General features: G+C 41.9%; 1 protein-coding gene across 22 annotated transcripts in view; it reads right to left on the reverse strand.

The window, feature by feature from the left end:
• Positions 1-22,753, reverse strand: part of LOC101789676 (poly(rC)-binding protein 3) — a 513,140-nt gene that overhangs the window by 128,054 nt on the left and 362,333 nt on the right. The window contains exon 1 of one of the 22 annotated variants that reach the window (XM_072034889.1): positions 17,416-17,975. The exons of 9 other annotated variants lie outside the window; for them this stretch is intronic. The gene's annotated coding sequence lies outside the window, so the exon portion shown is untranslated. 12 more of the 22 variants (XM_072034885.1, XM_072034890.1, XM_072034886.1 and 9 more) reach the window with 12 other exon arrangements.

Consider the following 22,753-nt stretch of genomic DNA (forward strand, 5'->3'; position numbering starts at 1 on the left):
CTTGAAACAGACGTTGATTTTAACAGGGTTCTTTTCTTCCCCAATTTCTTTCTAAGTTTTACCTAGATGTTTAAGCACTAAGCTTCAACAGTAACTCTGGTGTTTGGCAATGCCTCATCATGGTTTCTGGTGACATACCATGGAAAAAGCAATGCAGCCACCATTCACAGTCTGAGGCCTAATTTAGATGATTACACAGGCTCCTTTTGATAATGGCATCCCTACCACTTTGTAATTTATACAGGAGATGATGATTAAAAAAAAAGACTAATTTCCATGTAGAGATTTTGCAATTTGATAAAAAACATTACAAAACCTTGATAGAATCATCAGAGGAAAAAATAAAAGAATTGTAACAAATTTATATGGCACAGACAAAATTAATCCAGGTTTCTTTCACAGTGCTTTGGAACCTCTACTACAGTGTCTTCTCCCCCGCTGTCACACTGGAGAAATCCCTTTCTTGGTGAAAATTATCATCAAGGGGATGATTTCCCAGAGAAGTCTGGCTCAACTTCAAGATTTATTGATAGGATCAAAGATGGATCAAAAAAAGGGGAGGGGAAATAATGAACACATCAGAAAATTTTAATGCCTCTATTTTTTCACTTGCTCAACAAAACTTTGTATTATAACCTCTGCATAACTGAATAACATTGAGGCTGAGGCAAGACCTCTGACCTGTAATTGGGAGCAACTGTGTTTTCAGAGAGATCCAGATCAAATATGTGAAATATAATCCAACATCAGGTATCACCAAAAGTCCTCTCCCTTAAATATAAGAATTACACGAGGAATAAAAGATGGACAGTAAGGACTTGAACACCTTCCCTCCCCCAAGCAAGTGGTGCACATAATGTGCTGACAGATGTAATGTCCATACCTGTTTTACCAAAATTCTGCAAAACACACCACTTCAGTTCGAACTTGATTTTTAAAAGGTAGGAACCAGTGGTCCAGAATGGCCTGAAGAAATAATGGACTACTACAGAAAAATCCTTAGATTTGCTCAAGCTGAGAACTTTGCAGACTCCTTTCCCAGGACCCAAGAGCCCCTGTACTACAAAGGGGCACCTCCGACTTATGCCTGGAGGTGCCTTTCCACAGGGCTCCTTCATGTGGGTCCTGGTTATCCACAACCCAGCCAGGCTCCAGCAACGTTTTGTGGTTTCAAGTGCCAAACACAGATGGGGCACACAAAACCTGTGCCACAGACCGTGAGTGCACCTCGTCCTCAGCTCTTGTGATGGCTATCAACTACTTTTTCCACCCTCAGAGACACCAGGAGCCTATTTTCCTAGTTAACCTTGCAAGGTTAGTTCACTATAATGCAAGCAAGCCCAGCGTACGTTACTGCTCAGACCTCAAAATGAAAAGCTCATTTGTTTGCCAACACACACAGGACTGCTGGCTCAGGAGTAGCTGTGGTTGCATTTCCAATGTTGTCCAGACAAAGCTGTTTGATGGCTGTTTCTGCTCATCCCAGAAGGTACACAAACACTCAGAAAGCAGCTAGTCTGTGCAGGCCAACTGTCTGCACTTGACAGACTTATCACACTGGGCAGCTTAGATTTAAAAAAAAAAAAAAAAAGAAAGAAAAAAAGAGAAGCATCTATTCTCTCTTGCTGACAATGTGACCAAAAGCAGTATGACTGCACGCTGCCTGCCTCTGCCTTGCCTATCAACAGTGCTGTAAGAGCCTATAAATACAGCAGAGACGCATACTTGCGGTGCGGAGCCCACTCAGGCTTTCATCCCATTCTCTGGCCTCAGCACCAGATGCCAGACGGTTCTGCGGGGCTGCAGGGGCGCTCCTGGGCTTTTGTCGAGGACTGGGGTAACATGGCAGCATCATTTGTTTCGGAAACAAAACAATACTGAAAGCTTCAGCTGTATGAGTAGGAACCAAATGGCATCTTTTAATCTCAAGGACCTGCTATCTGTATGTATCAGTCTCCCATGGCACGTTTCTTTTGCTGTTTATGTACCACAACAAACTCCCCGAGCAAGCTATCTATCTTAAACTAAAATAATAACGTTAAAAACAGTATCCTAAACTCAGGGACACAGAATACTGCCCTATTCCACCCTTCAGTTAACAGCAATGTCAAGGGCAGCTAAGAAACCTTCTCTAAAGATGGGAACAACCAGGAACAACCATCCCAAACCCCTCCGCTCCCAGCACAGTACAGCAAGATAAACTCCACATCTAATAGCCTGAGACAGACATTAGGAAGGAACTAGTCATTTACTGAGGAGATGGTAATCAAAGCCATGTCTCGGCAGGCTTGGTGGCAATGAGGTATGAGACAAGATTCCAGCTCCAGGGCTAGAGAAGCACCTTCAAATGGCTTAAATTTTCTTCCTAAATCCCGTTATTTTCTAATTCCTGTTCAATTTCCACAGTGAGCCCCTTTCCTTGGGCTTCCCTTGGGACAGTAGGACTATATTTCCACTTTTCAGGACTAACGCTGCTCTCCCAGATTTCAGTGACTGCTTAGCTTCAAAAACTGAACATGCCTGGTTCATTAGACTACTTAATGGCATTCCTTTTGGCACTAGTCTTAAAGCACTTAATGCATTTAAAACTTTTCTTATTTACTTAAATATAGAGCCAGCATAACCAAGCAGTCAGAATGGATTTGCTAATAATTGGCAAGGACATCCACCACGGAAGGAGGCAGGCACCTTTTAAAGACAGCTTGCCTTGTTCATGTTTCACCTGAATTATCATACAGCATCATCCATAACCACACAGCAAACATATCTCAAACAATATTATAGCAAAACAGCAACACTTTTTTTTTCCTTCATCAACATAATGAAACTAATCTCTTGTGTAGACTTTGTGGAAGCAAATAAGAAACAAGATGCCACTGATGCCAAGTGTAAATCTGGATGGGAAGAGTAAGAAACTACCAATGGGGACACAATCAGCACAAAGTCTTTAACAGAGTACTTATGGCTGGAGAAGGGTGGGTTGATAATCAAGGAACAAACAGCTTTCTTTCTAATTCTGAATTTCTAGCATCCATTCAGGCAAGAACAATGCAAGATGCCAGTAGTGTGAGCTATTTCACACAGATAAGCAACTCTGTAAGGAAGCAAAAGGTGCTAAACGATACTCAAGGGAGAAGCAACAGCAGCTGAGAAAGACTTAGACAAGCAATATGAATTTGGGAGAAAAGACTGGGAAAATGCATGTTACAAGACAAATAAAGATTTAAAATATTCTTACTACAAAAGTTACTACAGATATTGTTAATAAACCCCCATAATATTTCTAGGTAATTTGATCTTTAAGTGTAATTCATTGCTGGATCACACTGAAGCTGAAGAATTCTTGAGTTCATAAAACAGACAGGGCTCAGAGATTTGATGAAGGTGAGAGAGGCATGGGGCAAGACAGAGGGACAAAATCAGCCAAGCCTGTAAAAACATTCAGGCCTCCTAAACACAGGAACTGAAGTTGGTATTGTGAGATTTCTGGTACGTTCAATGGCTAATCTTCTACACGTATGGTTTCTCTCTGTTTTAGAACTATTACTTTTTCTTGAAATTACAAGTAACAAAAATGTATGGAAGTGAACCAAAATCTAAATACATATTAAGTATAAAAAACATTTTTTTAAAAAGTCATTTTAAGTTCCATGAGAATTAAGTTTATGTACTTCAGAGAAAATATGCTGCATCTTCTCATTTGATTTGCCTTTGTCTTAAAGATCCAGAAGGGATAAAAATCAATAAACATTTCAAGTGTGGTGCTGTAGAAAAGAAAGCAACATTTATTTGTGATAAATAAATATATTTCTGCTTTGGGTTAAAATACAAACAGCATTGACAAAAATCTGTAGTTGCCTAAAAGTATCAGGTGTGATGCCATCTGAAAGTAGCGTCAATATTTGATAGGAGATCAGAGATTGTTTTGCAAGTTTGATTTATTTGCAGGGGAAGCAACTTCTGGTTTTGGATGTCTATGTATGTCCTATAAATCCAAAGACATAATAATTCCACAGAACAAATCCATAATGTGCCACAAGTGGAATATTACACACAGCTCTTATCTCTATAGATTTTTTTTTCCCCCAATATGAAATGCCTAGGCATATGCAAAGAGAACTAAATAAATGATATAGAAATTGGAGTATACAATCCTGAAGATGAAGGCAGAAAAAGTAAGCTAAACTTATATAATTGAGAAAAGAGGATTGAACAGAATATGATCATAGTCTATAAATATCTTACAGGTAACAATATAGATGAAAGAAGAGAATTATTTAGAGTCCTGGTACAGGATAAGATGAGAAGCAATTTTCTTTAGCTAAAAAAGGAAAAACTCAAAGAATGTAGGCCAAACATTTGCAAACTCCAGCACCCCATAGCTGTATGCATGGGACTGCATTTTAATCAAGGTGGAGCTACATTATTTCATGTATGTGGCTATTTCAAGCAGAACAGACAAGCCTCATGCCTAGAAGGGTGCAGTCATTCAGATGGTCACCAACCATCAGAATGGGCTTTTTTTTTTTGGCACTATATGGGGACCCAATAGCAGAGATTAATTCAAAGAGATATTAACATTCAATAGGGTTTTAATACTGGAAATACTTATTTTGATAGGCCTTCTATTTTCCTTTCATTTTTTTGGAAGCAGGTTGTTAATACTAATCACAGCCATTATAAATTGCATTAACCTGGCAACTACCCCATCAGCAGCAGTTAAAGATGGACATACAGCAAATGCCTTGGATGTTTCTCAGACAGCAAGAAAAGACTTGCTCTCAATCCAACTTCTCCAATTTTCAAATAACTTCAATATGTGCTCATAACAAACTGGAATGTGGAATTAGAGAGTTACCTCAAAGATTAAAATGAACAAAGTTTGAGTCTACAAATTCATAGACTCCTGCTGCTCTGTTGAATGTAAGAAGACAAGAAGTTGGCTTTAAGATTGATATGAGAGACAGAACGTTGCCGATCTACTTCTTATGTTGCTATACAACAGCACAGATTGAGGAACTAAATTGAGGGATTCTTTTACTGGGCACTGTGCAAGCAGTGTAGCCACTACCATGCAGATGTAAAGAGAACCTGCAAAGCCAGGTTTGGATTCTGTCAAAAGCTCAAGCTATTCCCTGGTTTTGGGGCTACCTATCTTTCACTACAGGAGGTAGACTGCTTGACACTTCTAAAAGGTGTGTGGTGATGCTCTGGAGTGGACTGCAGGCAGCCAAATACTGACGTATCTGCCTGGACTTATGTTCATGGATCAGTCAGCTTTGGGAAATACTCCTCCCTTGCATCAGACATGCAATATTCATAACCAGATATAACTGTCCACCAAATTCTTGAAACAACAGAATTTTACCTTGGATCAAACACTTGTAATGTTGTTGAGGGGGTTTCTGATAATCCAACTGTTTTACAGTGGCTTTAGAAAGTGGCAAGCAAGAACATTTTATACTTAATGACACCACTGCACATATCTTGGGAACGTTTTGTTACTCGATTGCCAGCTTTCATGAAAGTTCACACAAGCAATAGAAGAAGAATGCATCCCTTTGCCCTGTAAACATGGACATTTCAGACATTTCATCTGTAAGGGAAATGCCACTGGCTCAAGAAATGTAATCCACTGCAATTCCTTTATTGGCAAAACTTTTACAATACTATTTCTGTGCATCTTGGGTGTGTTTGTACTATCATTTGCTCAGAAGAGAAGCAAAACAGTAGTTGAAAGCGTGAATAGGGCTACAGATTGACCCTCCCTGCAACAGTTGTTTATTATTTTTATGGTTACATCACAAACTTGCATCTACAGTACTGTTACAGCACATTAAACACCAGTGTTTACTAGGGAGGACTGGTCAACACCTGACCAAAGCCTACTTGTCCTGTCCCATCCTAATAGGAGTCCCCTGCAAACAGACATGCCAACGTGCACAACTCTGCACAGAGGTTTCAGATGCATGGATTCTATCCAAGACTGTCAGCTCAAGTGCCACTGCAGAACCTTCCTGTGGCATTGATTCCCATTTCAGATGGCAACAAAGTACCAGGCTGAGAGATTTTTGAATAGGGGGGAAGAAAATCTAGCCTAGAATATGATCTTTTAGGTATTTCACTACTGAATGTTCCAAGTAGTTTAAATGAAGATGCACAGGTTTTGGAAGTGAAGTGTATATTAAAGTTACTGAAGTGAAGTGGTGGTGGACAAAATATAATAGGTAGTATAGTATTCCTCTATTAACCACTGAACCTTTCTGGTGTCATTAAAGGTAACACCTTCTCTGGAGATGTTGGGAAAAAAAAATAAATCTACATACCAAGGTAAGCACTTCCTACGTGTGTAACATTCCAAATGCATTGCAAAGATTTCCACTCTCCCCTTCTAATGTCATGGACATACCACTCTCACTCTTGCTTTCCACTGGCCAAAGTATCTTTGCAATTCCGTTTCTTTCTTCTTCTACTCCATTAGAAGGTCCTGTCTTCCAAGCTCGTAACTCACAGGACCTTCTGGAGAGGGAAGGGAAAGTCAGTAGAAACAAATGGGAGAAGACGACAGAGCCTGTGAAAACACAGGTACCACTGAGCTTATTCAGATGTAAGCTGGAGCAATGCTACACAACTTCCACGATGAGATGCCTTCTGGTAACCCAAGTCAACAGAAATTGCTGGTAAAATCTTTGTGCTGTCAGGGAGATGTGTATTCCTGGGATATAGGAACACAGAAGCTCCCAGGACCCCTTTGGGATTAGCCAGAAACCTGTTCTGATCCCACTGCTCAATCAGAATAACCAAGGAGAAGTTCTGTAAGGGCCCTTCTGTAAGGACGTCTCCTCTTCATCCCCTTGCTTGGATTTTACAATAGGACAGTCTTTTATCCTGTTTGATCTTCTGCATGCATGGTAAAACTCAAGCAATCTTTACAGTCTATCCCAAAGAAGTCAGGCAGCTGGTAAAGACAACACATTAAAATAGCCAGCACAGTTTGCAAAAAAAGCAACCAGGTAAACTGTATTAAAATATGGCTCCAGTTATACATCTACAAATGTCATTGGCTACGAATGCAGATTGATAGCACTCCACACTGCCAAAAAAACAAACAAAAACAGAAGATATTTTTGGCTGGGAATTCCCTTTAATACCACTCTCATCACAGAGTCACTGTGTGTATGTATACAAGCTACAGACAGGCACATAAATTAGGTGCTCAGTGCTTATGCAAAGCTACTGACTATGACTAAGTATTAATTGAACAATATTATTAAGTTTAAATTAATATAGATTAACTCAAAACTTTGTTGATTAAACATCGTAAATTAAAGAGATTTATCTGAATAAACACAGTTCAATAAGTCCTTGTTATGAATGGGAACTGTGAAGGCAGGAGTCTGTTACATACAGCAATTATTCAATGCTGCAGACACAAAAGCTAGTCTCACAACGTGAGCTATAAAACCATTTTTGTTTATTACTACGGCATACCCACTTGACATCTACACTAATAAATGGTTCTCAATGAAAAGCATGCAAGTACACACCATTTTCTCTGGCTTTCCCCAGAGTATGGAGGATCATTAGACAGATCATCAGCTTTCCGCAAGATGCATCTGTGTAGTTTTCAATTTTTGACTAATAGTCTCCTGAAATACAGTTTGCAACAGAAAAGATGCTCATCCAAAGTCGTCACTAGTCTCAGTCTTTGAGAACGTGGCAAGAATTTGCCCTCAGCTTTAGACAAATTTGCAGATTCAAACTAGTTTTATTCTGTGGATATTCTCCCCCCTTGTGCTAACCCCTCACACTGTATTTGCCATTAAGAAAATAGAAATAGCAATCCATAACTACTTTTGAACACAGTAACCGAACCATTTTGATGGCTATTCTCAGCAGTAGACTTGTTTCTTAGAATTTTCTCAGAAAGCGCAAATTCATTTTCTTTTAAATATATGAACAAATTTTATATGATTTGCCAATATTTCATAAACAAAAGCATGAAAGATACTCAACACGGTAGAAATGTGATAGTTTTCTTCAGAAAATTGCCAGCTATGGCTTGAAGTTGCAGTTAAGTTTTTAAAATGAGCAAAAAATAATGTCTGAAATTAACACAGCTAAAAAGTAAAATCTATTCAGCTCCACAAAAGATGATCTTCCACCATAAAAATGTATACATACAAAATATCTAAACTGCATTAGTGCATAGGGACTAGAAATGAAATGCATTTGGGGTGTACCTGAAAATATTTTATGCTTGTCTAGTATATTTTAAGGATATTATTTAGAAATACATTTCTTTATCTTGTAACTCAGTCTTACTCTCATTGAGCGCATCAGATTTTGATGCATACTTAAGTAAAATCTCAGAGGCATACAGAGAGAAAATGAAGGTGACATTTTATTAGTAACCATAGGCAACCCCAGTTCTGGCTATTTTCTTTATTATTTATCTCCCTATACATACATATATACATGATCTGCTGCTTTTAACTTTATTGACTAATAATAATATTCACTGGAGATTGGGTCTTTCCTGTCTACTGATGGGAAAGCGGAAAGGTCACAAGGTAAAAGAAAACTCCATTTTCATAGGCACTTTAATGCATTGCTCCTAAGGGAATTTTTAGAAAGGTTTAGATATTTATGGGTGGGCCCTTTACCACTGGAGACAACTAAAAGCCTATCCATCTGTGCACAATCCAATGTAATAAAAGCATGGTAGAACAGATAGTCTCTGTACACTTTCTTTGTAAAATCATGCTTGTGCTTTATTGCCAGTTCCACAGTAATTCCCCACACCCACTCAAAGTAAAATAAGGGTTGTTTCCTAATGGGGCCTACAACAGGCAAGCAAAGGTCACAGTGCTGTGAGATTTTCTTTTAGATAAGGAACGGGATTAGACATGAGTAGGTCACAGTGAGCAGATAACCCTAAAATGATACTCAGGGATGACAAGGCAAAGCCCAGGCTCCAAATCATGTGTCAGTGATCTCTTTCCAGCAAGTCTAGGATCAAGGAAGTGGCTAACAACAAAACTTGTGTATGTGTGTACATATAGACACACACACACAGGTTAAGGCTACTTTCTTCACAAGAAAACTAGTATGAGAAAATCAGAATACAAAGATTACCTAAATGGCCTTAACTCTGCCTTTTATCATCTTTTCATTGAAACTGAAAACCAAGAGACCAATAAAAGTGTTTATAAAAAAAAGAAAAAAAGAAAAAGAACCATCCAACCACATGAAAGCTTGTTCTCACAATTCTCAATTGCAAAGAGAACATATCACCATTGGCTATAAACTACCACTCATCAGCTGACTCTAGGTATATATGCGATGGTCAACATGAAGCAAAACATAAATTTGTACTCAGGCTCCCACCAATATACAGGCACTTATGGCTCTGTAAGTAAACAGGATGGCATTTTTTGTATGTTGGCCTCCAACAAACCAGAATCACTTCTGACACTGCCTAAAGCATTGAATGAATAAGCCTTAAAACATAACTGCACACTGACAGACACAATCTCTTACAAAAAAAATGCTATGGCATTTAAGGGCCTAGTCAAAGCATGGTCACTGTTTAAAAACATTACCCCTTATCCTATAACTACACTCCCTGGAAAAAACAGTCCTTCCCCAGCTTTTCTGTAGGCCCCCTTAAGGTACTGGAAAGCCACTATCAGGTCTCCCCAGAGCCTTCTCTTCTTCAGGCTGGACAACCCCAACCCACTCAGTCTGTCTTCATAGGAGAGGTGCTCCAGCACACTGATCATCTTTGTAGGCCTCCTCTAGACTCGTTCAAATACTTCCACGTCCTTCTTGTGCTGGGTACCCCAGAGCTGAACACAGGGCTTCAGGTGAGGGTCTTGTGAGAGCAGAGCAGAGGGGGAGAATCACCTCCCTTGGCCTGCTGGCCACACTGCTTTTGATGCAGCCCAGGATATGGTTGGCTTTCTGGGCTGCAAGTGCCCATTGCTGGCTAATGTCGAGCTTCTCATCAACCAACACCCCCAGGCCCTTTTCCTCAGGCCTGCTCTCAATCCATTCTCCATCCAGCCTGTATTTGTGCTTCAAATTGCCCCGACCCAGATGCAGGGCCTTATACTTGGCCATGTTGAACCTCGTAAGTTTTGCATAGGCCCACCTCTCAGGCCTGCCAAGGTCCTCTTCTTTTCACCTTAAATGTAGAGTGTAGAGCTGCCAGGCAGAGAAGGACCTGGGAGTGATGGTGGACAGTCAGCTGAATATGAGCCAGCAGTGTGCTCAGGTGGCCAAGAAGGCCAACGGCATCCTGGCTTGTATCAGAAACACTGTGACCAGCAGTGCTAGGGAGGTGATCGTCCCCCTGTACTCGGCTCTGGTGAGGCCGCACCTCGAGTACTGTGTTCAGTTTTGGGCCCCTCGCTACAAGAAGGACATCGAGGTGCTTGAGCGGGTCCAAAGAAGGGCGACGAAGCTGGTGAGGGGCCTGGAGAGCAAGTCCTATGAGGAGCGGCTGAAGGAGCTGGGCTTGTTCAGCCTGGAGAAAAGGAGGCTCAGGGGTGACGTTATTGCTCTGTATAAGTACATTAAAGGAGGCTGTAGCGAGGTGGGGGTTGGCCTGTTCTCCCATGTGCCTGGTGACAGGACGAGGGGGAATGGGCTAAAGTTACGCCAGGGGAGTTTTAGGTTAGATGTTAGGAAGAATTTCTTTACCGAAAGGGTTGTTAGGCACTGGAACGGGCTGCCCAGGGAGGTGGTGGAGTCACCATCCCTGGAAGTCTTCAAAAGACGTTTAGATGTAGAACTTAGGGATATGGTTTAGTGGGGACTGTTAGTGTTAGGTTAGAGGTTGGACTCGATGATCTTGAGGTCTCTTCCAACCTAGAGATTCTGTGTGATTCTGTGTGATTCTGACAGGACTCATGAACGTTGGCCTAACTGCAGTATTCAGTTGACCAAACCCCTCAGGATTCGACCCAGCATGAATAAAGGTGGTAAATTATAACTACATTGAAAAATTCTGAGACTACTTTTTTTTTTTTTTCTGCAGTTACTGAATAGGCAGTTAATTCGGGTAAAACATTACATGGAGAGCAATAGGGAAGTACACTGGGCATGGCTAATACGTCAGGAGAGTGGCAAATATAATCTGTTCACTTCTAACTGGTCACTTAAGTTACAAGTGACCAAAAAAAATGAGAAAGAAAGTCACCCATAACCAGAAATGAGGTGAAACTAGTCTTTCACTCTTCATCTTTGCTGCTACAGAAATGCTGGCTCAAAGCATGAGAGGAAGAGCTGCACCCAGCATGTGATGGTCACAGCAGAAGCCCCCAGGCACAGACAACTCTGTTGATACTGGAGGCCTGCTGGTGAGGTGCTCTAGTCAGTCATGGGAAAGTATACATGTAGCTTCAGGAGGGTATGCCACCATGGTTTGCACTGAAGGCTTTCAGAGACTTATCATTCATGTGCAAACAGAAAACTCAAATATTTCAGCAGTGTTTTAAAACACAGGGGCAGCTTCAGGGTATCTTACTTATCTGACACTACAAACACCAAACGGACATTAGACTTCATTACAAGCAAGGTTTAGGAGCTTTTCTGAATTTTATTCAGCTTCCCCCACCCAGTCCACAGCAAACATCACAGGATGCTCACAATGCTTAATTAACAGTGACAGACTTCCTATTACCTACCAGGGATCTCTTTGTACAGTATGAATGCTGATGGGGAAAGGAGGGAGGGGGAAATGAAGTATCTGTCTCTTGGTGTCTGCCTGGGGCCCTTGTTCTTCCCAGAGAAATCTCACCGTGTAACTTCTGATGTTCCCTTCAACTAGATCGAAACCCAACTATTTAAACAGCTCTGAACTGAAAGGAGCTAAGACTCTAAACCAGATTCTTACCACTATGAAAGAATACTATCAGAACAACTGTAGATCAGAGAACATTGTATATTTTCCCATTAAGACAGCAGCAAAATATACTTTAATTTGCTCTCATAGGTATACTATACACTAATAAAAAAGGCAAACAGTCTTCCATCTCTTTGATCATATGTAAACAAAACTCCATCAGATCCAGACAGCTTAGGGACTTCTAGTATTTAATCCTGTGCCATCAGTAATTATAAAGCACACACTGAAGTCGCTTCCGTCACCATTGTTTTACATGTTTTTCATTCAAGATCTCTGCTGTTGTTTCTATGGGAGGTTCAGTGTTACAAAGCAGTAAATCTCCATTAGGTCTTCTGGCTAGATGTTGGCACACAGTCATGCCATGCTAATGTGATCCTAAAGGAACACATACAATTTTGTTAATTGAATGAAGTCACAGAAAAGTCATCTCATGGTCTTCAAAATTCATATTCTATCTTTCTCTTAGTTTAAATCAGACTCAAATGAAGAATGGTTGCTTTACTGTTTGCTGATGAGAAAAATACCAGACAATGGGCCTAAGGTAATAAACCATTGTAAACCTGGGACGAGATGTTGTGGACACTGCTTCAAGCCCTTCATTGTCATACAGCTACAGCCAAAAGTTTTTTTTTGTCCCTTTTTTTTTTTAATTGAAACTATTCTTTGTTTCTTATTACAGATATGTCCCTAGTCTAGTCTATAAGCATAGCCTTTTTTTTTCCCCCCTCCAGTAAATGTATTGTGAAACTAACAAGTAGAACAGTTCAGAACAACATGAAGAACTGCAAACAACTAGTACTTTCCTAAACATTTTTTTTTTTGCTTATTTGCAAAATAATCCCCGGACAAATTCCAGAATCACAAACAAAGCAATCCCCCAAACCCAATGAACCACACACATACATTTTTTTCCTCCAAAATATTTTGCATGAGTTTTCAGGTGTCCCTGAGCTGAATCCTTATAAGAAATGCTGCAGTGCCCTTCTCTCTTGTATCAAGCCATGGGCTATCTGAGCAACTAATTACACTGGTATATGGAATCTTTTTACTCATTTTATAAGCCCACTGCTTATTTATTCCAGACTGTTACAGTCAACCCCTGCCATCAGTGCCCACGTCCCACTCAGAAGAAAAGCCTGTTAAGGTCACTGGACCAAATCTCGATGGTCTTAACTGCTGCTCAAGAGCTCCCAGCTTTGAGCTATGACAGCAAGCACAGATCTTTGAAGGGGTGGGTGGAATAAGAAAGTTCAGACTGAAAGACCATTACAGTTATGGGAACAACAAGGTCTGATCTGAGTAGGAGTCTGGCATGTAGAGGAATGCAATTTGAAAAAAAATAAAAAATGCATACATTAACACTCCTGAAAAAAAAAAGGCGTTCACGTTGTTTTGAATTCTGTATAGATCATATTTTATCTTTACAATAAAAATGTCTTTCTATACTATATATTTTTTAAATTAGTCTCTGCAGAGGGCTTTCAGGGCTCTGAAAGCAAGTCAAGGTGCTGCACAGCTTGCATGTAGACAAGGTGCCAGCCTTTGGCAGAGCACACGGAGGCTTCAGATCACAGGTTAGTACAGCAAAGGCCACCCGTATTTCTGACTACGGGGCTGTCTACAAGAAGTCTTGGCATACCGTTCAGATGGGAATTAGTTGACCTGAACTCGATTTCTGTGCCTGATTGGAGAATGTTAGCTACTGACAAGGTTTCACATGCAATTAAGCTTACTGAATGCTGTCGTTGCTTTATAACTGCTGTGTAGGCACTTGGACACATTATCATCTCCCCTTCCCCTAATCAAGGGACACTGTTTCATAAAAACAAACATGCACCCTTAAGATGAGACGGATGTCTATTCCAAAGATTTCCTGCTCGATTTCAATCCAAAAGAGCTGGCATAGAGCTGATATTTTTTAATTAAAACCTCCTTTCACTCTGCTCACTCCCATCTTGTGGAGTACCTATCAATCAGGAGGAGTCACCGCAGGATGCACCGGGTGGCAGGAGGCGAGTCTGTCCCCTTCTCCATCCCCCAGACAGAAACACTCCCCCCCCCCCAACTTCATTAACTAAATGCACTGAATAAACCTTAACATCTCAGCTAAATCCTATTGGCCTTGGATTTGCTGCTTAATGCTAAAACCCAAGCGACCCATTTTTCTCCTGTTGATACTTCTATCGCTGATGGCAGCCAGCAGAGAAAAATATCCGACCTTAAAATATTTTAATATAAGGAACAAAACCTGGAGAATTCATCATTCACTCTTTCTGCTGCTGTTCGTGAACTTTACATAAGCTCTGCTTCTTGTGTCAAAACCTCCCCAGCTTTTGTGCTTCATAGGCAACAAAGTGAGTCTGTTGCTTAGCAAATGAATGCAACAAAGTACATTTGTTACTAAAAGTGTGACAAGGTCTCTTTTAAAGAGAAATGATCTTGCAAATACTATGAAAATAAATTTCTGCCCATTCTACATTCTCCAGTCACGACGTTATTACAGACGTCAGAAGACAGAAACCCCACTAGCTGAAAATCTTTGTGAAGGACTAACAATGAGCGTAAACAATCTCAGTGCTGCAGACTCGTTTTGAGTTCCTATCCATAAGTTTTGCTCTAAACTGTAGTAATTTGCCTTGCTGATTTCACACTAAAGCCAGAAACAGCTGAAGCTTATTCAGAATCCCCCTGCCTCTTTGCCATCGGCCCTCCCATACCCCTGAATCTCACCCCTGCTCAGCTGCCAAACCCTTCCCTAGCCCCTAATGACATGAGCCCCTGAGCACCCTGATGCTCACTTCCCACTCTTTATTCCCAGCACCCCCAAATTGTGTTACCCACCCAGCTGCACAATCTCCGTAGAGCAGCACTCAACACCTTTGGCTCCTGAGGCCACATGCCTGCCTTCACCCCTTGCTCCACCAAACCTCTGCCCCCTTCTTTGCCCCAGCACCTGCCTTCCCAATACCCTCCCCAGTAGCAAAGACCTCTTTCATCTTTCTTCCACAGTTGCACCTACACCCCCTGGTGCTTCGGCATCTGTCCCTGCCCAGACTTTCTCCAGAGCAGGGAGGCAAGTTTGTTCCCTATTTTCCTTCATCCCTGGCATGGAGCACCCGTAAAGGGGTACAAAGCACCATGATTTGGCTGGGACAGTCTTATCCTGTGGCTGCTCCGTGGCGAGCTGCTTCAAGTGCAAATAACTCAGTGCTCCCCTAACAGCTTTCTGAAGTCGCCAACCATGCTTTCAGTAATCTATTGGAGAAGGCTATTCTTATTTTCTTCTTGGTATCCAACCAATACAGCAGTCTTTGGATTTGACTTATAATTTAAATAGGGCATTTCACTTGACATTAATATCAGAGCCCGATGCCCTACAATGCTGAGACCTATTTCCGACAAGAAGGGCTGCATCCCAAAACACCTCTTCCACATGGCCCCAGTCCTCCTCCTGTCAAATTGCTGTGGAGTTCAGAAACTGCAAAGGCTGAAAAGAAGCAAGGAACCTGGACATTCATCAGAAATCCAGTTACCCTGAATAAAAACTGTATTTACAGAGTACCTAAGAGCTAATCTGATCTAACATGGAAGATATGCACCGCAGGTTACACATTAAGATTATTGGTAGGATGCCCGCTATGAGAAGGCTTTCAAATAAAAATGCTCTCTTTCTGACCGTGAACTTGCATTAATGTATTTCTTACTGATACCACTAATGGGAGTGTTTATCATGTTTTTAGCTTCTCTGAAGTAACAATAAAAATATATTGCGCCACGTAAGAACAAAATGAATGCACTCATGTTGCTGTGCCTTATCACACCACACACTCTACAGAAGAGCTTAAATATGCTCTTTGAACAAAATATCAGCAACCAACTTCAACATTACAAAAATGTTTACAATAGCATAAACTGGAGACGGAGAGTGATAAGGGATGAAACCAGTTAAAAAAAAAAAAGTTATATTCTTCGGGACTTATTTTTGCAGCATGGACAGGGATGAGAGACATAAAGGGAGGAAATTCTTTTGTAAAGCAAAATAAAACAGAACAAAAAAACAACACACTGCTATTTCGGATTGCGAAGAAAGTAAACATTTTTCTACACCTGAGTATAGGTTAAGAAGGCATGGAGTAACAACCATGTGGTGATCATTCAAGCTTTTCTTTCTCTCCTTGAGCACAACAAATAGAGTGCTAGGTATGATGTGTTTGTTGAAGGCTTTACCCTCGTAAAAGCCTCATCATGAGGGGTAAGCCTCATCTTTTCTACTTTTTTTTTTTTTAAAAAAAGTAATCTCTGTCCTAACTTTAGTATGGCTGATTCCTGGATTCCATTTTGAACCATCCTCAGAGATGATTTGTGAACTACGTATGAGGGACCTTTTAGGGATAAGTGGTGGACAAATGGATTACCAGCTGCTTGACTCTCTTATTTTTTTTTCATTCGCCTTCATACTACTTTTCCAATTCTAATACTTTATATAAAAGAAAAACAAGATCTATGGCTAGACCGGACAATACGCATACTCCTTGCGACAAAATTTTCTTCTAATGCTGGAAAGCGGGCACATGCAGCAATTTCCAGCTATGGCTGGATTTTGCCGTGTATTGCCTACACGAGACCTGCTAAGCATTCAGTTAATGCCTATTGCCTAATCTTATTTTACTTTTCCAGCAGATCCAGTAGGGTTATCAGAAACACAAACAGCAGAACTCGTGCATTAAAGGTAACCGCATTCTGTTTAATACAACCTTCCAGCCGATGTATCACAGAGATTAAAGCCTAGATCCTGGCACAAGGCTTCCTGCACACTTTAATATTACTAATAAGAGGAGGCGGGAAGCCCGGAGTCCTATCCTATTACTATTATCATAAAGCTGCGACCTATTCCTTAAGTTTTCCTCCAGCCACACACACGTCGGGGTCTGCTTTTCCTCCCCGCCGCCCGGCTCGCAGGAGGCCGATAGGATTGCCGCCCCGGCTCCCGGCTCCAAACAGCCTCCAGAAGCGCTACCAGCTCAACAAGAGGCCGTAACATCCCCTGCTAATACCTCCGAAAGAGGAGAAAACGCTCCGGTTGGGTTGCTTTTTGGCAGCAGCGCGGCTTTACAGGCCGTCAGAAACTTCTCCTCCTCTGCTTTGCTCATCGCTGCAGCCCCGCCGGCTCTCCCCGCTCCCCAGCTCAAGCTTCAACTTGCGGCAAACTCCGGCCGGGGGGTGCGGGGAAAGGAGGGGGAGCTAAGCCCGGGGGTGTTATTTGGGCACGGAGAGCCCCGAGCAGCCGGGTGCGTTGGTTACTCACCGGGGGAAGGAAGCGCGCCCGTCCCGGCTGGCAGCCCCGCCGCTCCTCCGCCAGCGGGAGCTCGGCTCGCAGCACCCGGCACCGGCCGGACCCCGGCCCCGGGACGGGACAGGACAGGATAGGAGCCGGGAGAACCGGGGGGAACCGAGAGGAGCCAGGGGGAGCCCGGCCCGCGGAGCCCGGCAGCGGCACCCACCTGCGGAGCGGCGGCGAGCGCGTCCCTCCGCTCCTCCCGCAGCCCGAGCGCCAGCGGAGCGAAGCCAAGCCTGCCTTTGGGGTTTTTCTTTCTTTCTTTCCTTCTCTTCCTTCTTCTTCTTATTTTTTTTCTCCGCTCTTCCTTTTTTTTTTTTTTCTTTTTTTTTTTTTTTTTTTCCTCTCTTCTTTTCTCCTCCCTTCCTCCCCTAGCTTAGCCCCTGGCAGATAAGCCCGAGCGAGGCACAGCGCGCACACAACCCCCCCCCTCCACCAATCATCTCAATTAGTGCCACATGAGAGGAGCTTCTGCCCAAAATCTGCTTAAGAAAGGGCCAGAGGGCAGGGCAATCGCCTTTGCTCAACAATGACCAGAAGCTGCTATAAATATCCAAACAAAAGCACTGTCAAGGCCGGGAATGTCACATCCTAATGTGATAAAAATTGTAGAGGCTCGACGTATGGAGGAGGAAAAATGATAAAACAAAATAAAACAAAATAAAATAATAGAACAAAATAAAATAAAACAAAATAAAGAGACTAAAAGTGGTTGCCACCTTCCTACCCTCTCCCCCAGTCTGTAACCTTGCAGTATGTTATCAGAGTTGTATGTTCCTGGGTGCCAAGTTATTGTTTTCCCGACCAGCCCGCTCACAGCCCCATTGCGACAGCTGCATGCTAATATTTCTACGTGCCTATGTCTATGCATCTTATAGAACCAAGCAAAGTGACCAGGGCCGGTCAGGGGTAGCTTGCAGCCCCACAGATGCATCACGTCGCACAAACAGTGTGAGCAACAGTTACTCTTCATTAAAACGTTAGCAAAAAGTCCCCAGTACACCAATAAATCATTAAGGACATTAATAAAGTATAGATTCAGGTGCGTTTGTATCAAAAACAGGGCCTTCAATCTAATTTGATGTTGATGCATTTTATTCCAGCACATCCCAGCACCACGAGTGAGGATAAAGCCCAGCCTGAGCTTTCCAGCTCTGCAGTGAGTTAGAACTGTAAACTCACCAAAATCCACCTCCAAAACCCACATGTGAAAATACAAAACACCCCTGATCCAGCAGAGAGCCTCCACAAGCAGCACCCGGACCCAGAGCTTGCGCATCGCTTTGCAAGCCCCCAGCTCGCCCTGTGCGAGCAGCTGGGCGCTGCCGGATCCGGCATGGAGAGGGCAGGGCAGGAAAAGGGAGTTGTTTGGATCCCGTCTGACTGTCTGTGCACTCAGCAGTGCCTTGGAGATAGTAATTTCCAGGCTGTTGATTGCAGGATGACAACAGCTAAGTTCATCCCAGGGGAAGCTGATAGCCGCTGTCACCTACTTCCCTCCCCAGGCAATTCCCAAATGTAATAATTGCAAAGGGAGGGCACTCAGCTGAAGTCCTGCCAGCTCTTGTGTCTCAGTGTTGATATACACATCTATGTAAAAGTAGTTAACCCTACTGCTAACATGGCTAACCTCATGTTCTCCTATAACTGAGATGAAAGCCATCTGAAATTATCCCTGTTTCCTGTGTTCACTTTCCACCAACTCAACAATACATTTCTCTTTCACTACAAATAAATGTTATTTTTTCTGCTCTGTTCCCGTGCCCTCCTCTGATCATACTTGTTTGTCCTGCCACAGCGAACACTGCTTTCTCACACTAAACCCATTCACATACAGGCTTATCCTCAAAGCACCCTTATCCTCAAAGGCTGTCCAGAGACAGTTTTTGCTGGTTTATTAATTCCCTGAATTTAAGCGTGTGTCCTACATAACAAAGAATGTACTTTCAGCAGAGATCAGTTGTAGAAATGCACTTAAAAGAGATAATATTTAAGTGCAGCTCATGCAAAACTCCAGTCCAAAAATCACGTGCACAGGCTGGTAAGGACAAAACTGCCTGCAAGATTTCCAGGCTTCCTAGTATCAGTGGGGACAGAAATATTCTTTTTTTAACAAAGAGCTTTCAGTAGGCCAGAATGCAGAGATGAAGAACAATAAGAGCAATACACACAATACAGACCCAGCATTGTCGGGCCACGGCCGGCAGCCCCGCAGGCTGACAAAGCCTCCCTGAGAACCGGGCTGCGGGGATGGGGCAAGCAAAGCAGAGACCCCCGAGCTGCCCTGGGCAGGGGGGAAGTCTGCACAGCCCAGCCCAGCAGCTAGAGGTGTTGCGATATGTCCAGCTGTATTTACAAGGCAGCTCAACATGGCTATTAAAGCCCGTGGGTTTCACTGGTTGGTCTTTACGTAGGGTCCTGCTTTCACTTCAAGCGGGGCCAAGCTGGGTGTCCCTGCAGTGACAGCACAGGCATGCTTTGCATTGGAAAGAATGAACAGAGTCTTTGCTGAAGGGAAAATAACCTCAACAACAAGAGCAAAAAGAAAATAAAAGAAAACAAAACAAAAAAACACCACCCTTCAAGACAAACAGTAAAAGATTTTTAGAATAATGAGCTTACCTGGGAAAAAGATGACCTATAACTTTAACAGATACTTAGTTTTAACTGAGGAAAAATACAGCAAAAATAAGTCACTATTGGAGTGAAATGCAAGATTGTGTACATGGAATAAAGCTCTAGCCAGCTAGGCAGATGAATAAATTGTCATAACAGAGCCACTGGCTCCAGAAGTGAATGAAAAATATTCTTTGAGTTTTTGGTGTTCTGTTTATCTTCCACTTCCTGGATCAGCTATCGTTACAGAGTTCAGAGACAAGAGGAAAAAACAAAAATGTTACAAAACTAAACAGTATTTCCTGGTCCTGCCAAAAGACCCTGTTTGAGCTGAACTGTCTTGATCTGGTCCTCACTGTTTTGTCCAGAGGTAGCTTTTCCAACCTATGGATAAAAGCTGGTGGGGGAATCTTGCAACCTCCCTTAAAGGATGCTGAAAACATGAGGGAAACTGCATGTGTGGAAATATGCCTTATGGAGAAGTATTCAGAAAGGCTCTCCTTTGTAAGCTTGAAATTATTCAAAAAGCTACTTGCTTTATAAATCAAAGCGCTGTATTTGAAGACAAATCTAAGAGAGATATGATAAAGATCTCCAGGAGGAATGTCCTCCCACCCCCCAAAAATATATATAAAGAAAAGACACTGTTTAGTTTGTACACAATTTAGTAGATATTTATAAATTTAAAATGTTTATAAAATATTCTGCCCATAGGTCTGGGTAAGACTTCTGGTTTCATAGAAAATTGCGACTATTTTTACCTAAAACTATTATAAGTTAACTCATTATGGAAGTGAAAACTTGGATCAAATACACTGGGTCCCAGCAATTGACATAATTTCCTGGAGAAACAAGCCTATCTATGGAAAGCTATCCTCAAGCAGTGCTTCAAGTCTTCCCCTAAACACTGTTTTGTTTGATAAGTGAAAACTGACAACGCCACCAAATCATCTAGTATTAGTGTTTCTTTCTTTTACATGTCCCCGCTCTTGGAAAGGAAAAAATAATGGATTATGCTATTTCTTTGTCTGAATAAAATGTTGCAGTTCCGGAGATAAAGACGTATTCAGCTGAGCAATTAAATAGCTAAATAAATGAATCAGCAGAGCAGAAGTGACAGATTTAATTACTGCTTAGAGCTAGGAAGGGGAACTAATTATGGGGTTCATGAACCACATGCCATTCTTCTCCTTAAGCATGTGCTTCGATTCTTCTGGATCAAGCTCTGCAAATGCAGCAGTATCATGCAACAGATTTTAAAATGGGGCGGGGGGGGGGGTGGGGGGAGGAGGAAGGCTATTCAAAATGTGGCAATAAAGTTTAATCTTTGTTTGAACAAAGAATAGTCAATATCCCATTTTAAAAGCTCACGTTCAATTGACTAGATACCAGGAGTTAGAGGAAATTTCTGTTAAATAGATAGGCACTAAAAATTTAGTCCTCCAAAAAATCAAAACACGATGAAGTTCACTGGACGTAAATAAACCAAGGACTGCAACAGAAAGCTGTGTCAAGTGAGCCATAAAGCATTTCACAGTATCAAGTCATTAGGAACCCTATTCATCAGAAAGTATCAGTAACCGAGAAACCTGAGAAAATTGTAGATCCTAGCTCTCTACTCCTTTGGTCCATTCACCACAATGACCAAGACAATTTTAAAAGATGCTTCTGTGGCCACCAAATGTGAAGCCATTAGTAGTAGAAAAAGCTGTTCCTCAGTTTGTGCCTTCTGTCTCATTTCCCTGCTTTGTATTTACTTTACCATCTTAACATCATTCTTGTTTGATAAGACCACCAATGCCAACAATATCAGCTTCCCATTAAAATCATTCCCATGCATGACTGTCTTCGGACACAGAGCAGGTTGGGCAGATGTTCTGCGACTTTAAATATTTTAAAAAAGCAGAACATGATGCAAACAATAAAACATCTTATGGCTGGGAAGGATCTAAATACACCCCAGCTGTAGCCATGTTCCACTTCCATACCATGAGTAATTTTGTCAGAATGAAAAGAATTGTGTCCGAGACCAGGGATGAAGGCTGATCCCTTGGTAGGCTCACTGGACAATCACAAATGTCATCATCACCCAGGATTACCACCTCAGCTCTGCCTGGCTGAAACTCTGTTCTCTGAAGGCAGCCAAAACCAAGGTCTATTGAATCGATAATGTCCAAAATGAACCATAGCTTGAAAATCAGTGTCTGTGTTTTCTATCTCTCTTCTGTACCATGAGGGGTGTATATACAGGGAACTGGGAGCTCTGTACGTATAAGGTAAAAAGAGATTTATTTTTTTTTTAATGGAATTATAGTATAGGTCTATAAAAAAGACATGCCTGGAATTCCAGTGCAGTTACATCAGAAGAAAATGCACTTTGTACTTAGGCACACAGCAAAGCAGAGAGGGGCTAGTCTTCAAAAAAAAAGACACTGTACCCAAAATATTATGTGGAAGTTGCATTAGCACGCATATCACATGAATTTTACAGCACCTGTTATCCATGTTAATAAAGTGTGATGTCTACAGAAAGTCACTCACCTACCAGTGATCACAAATCTTGCAGAACACGTGTTATTAGGGTATCTCAATAGATTTATTTTGACTGCATAAATAACCTCAGTGAGGGGTTGAAAAGGATTCCATGGGCAGGGGCAGCTGGTCAGCAGGCTGCTGAAGGACAAAGGGACAATACACTCTTGGTATACAATGCCTGATCTCAGGAGGCAAAATCAGCTGTATTTATTCACTTGACAGTCCCTGCCAGGCTGACATGGAAATGACTATTTAAGCATCTGAGGTGCCTCTTTTAAGATATGACATGATCGGCATTTTCACTTGCATCCAAAAACACAGCCCCAGAGGAATACAGAGCATTTGGAAGAGGA

This window comes from Anas platyrhynchos, chromosome 2 (genome assembly GCF_047663525.1).
Source record: "Anas platyrhynchos isolate ZD024472 breed Pekin duck chromosome 2, IASCAAS_PekinDuck_T2T, whole genome shotgun sequence".
Classification (NCBI taxonomy): Eukaryota; Metazoa; Chordata; class Aves; order Anseriformes; family Anatidae; genus Anas; species Anas platyrhynchos.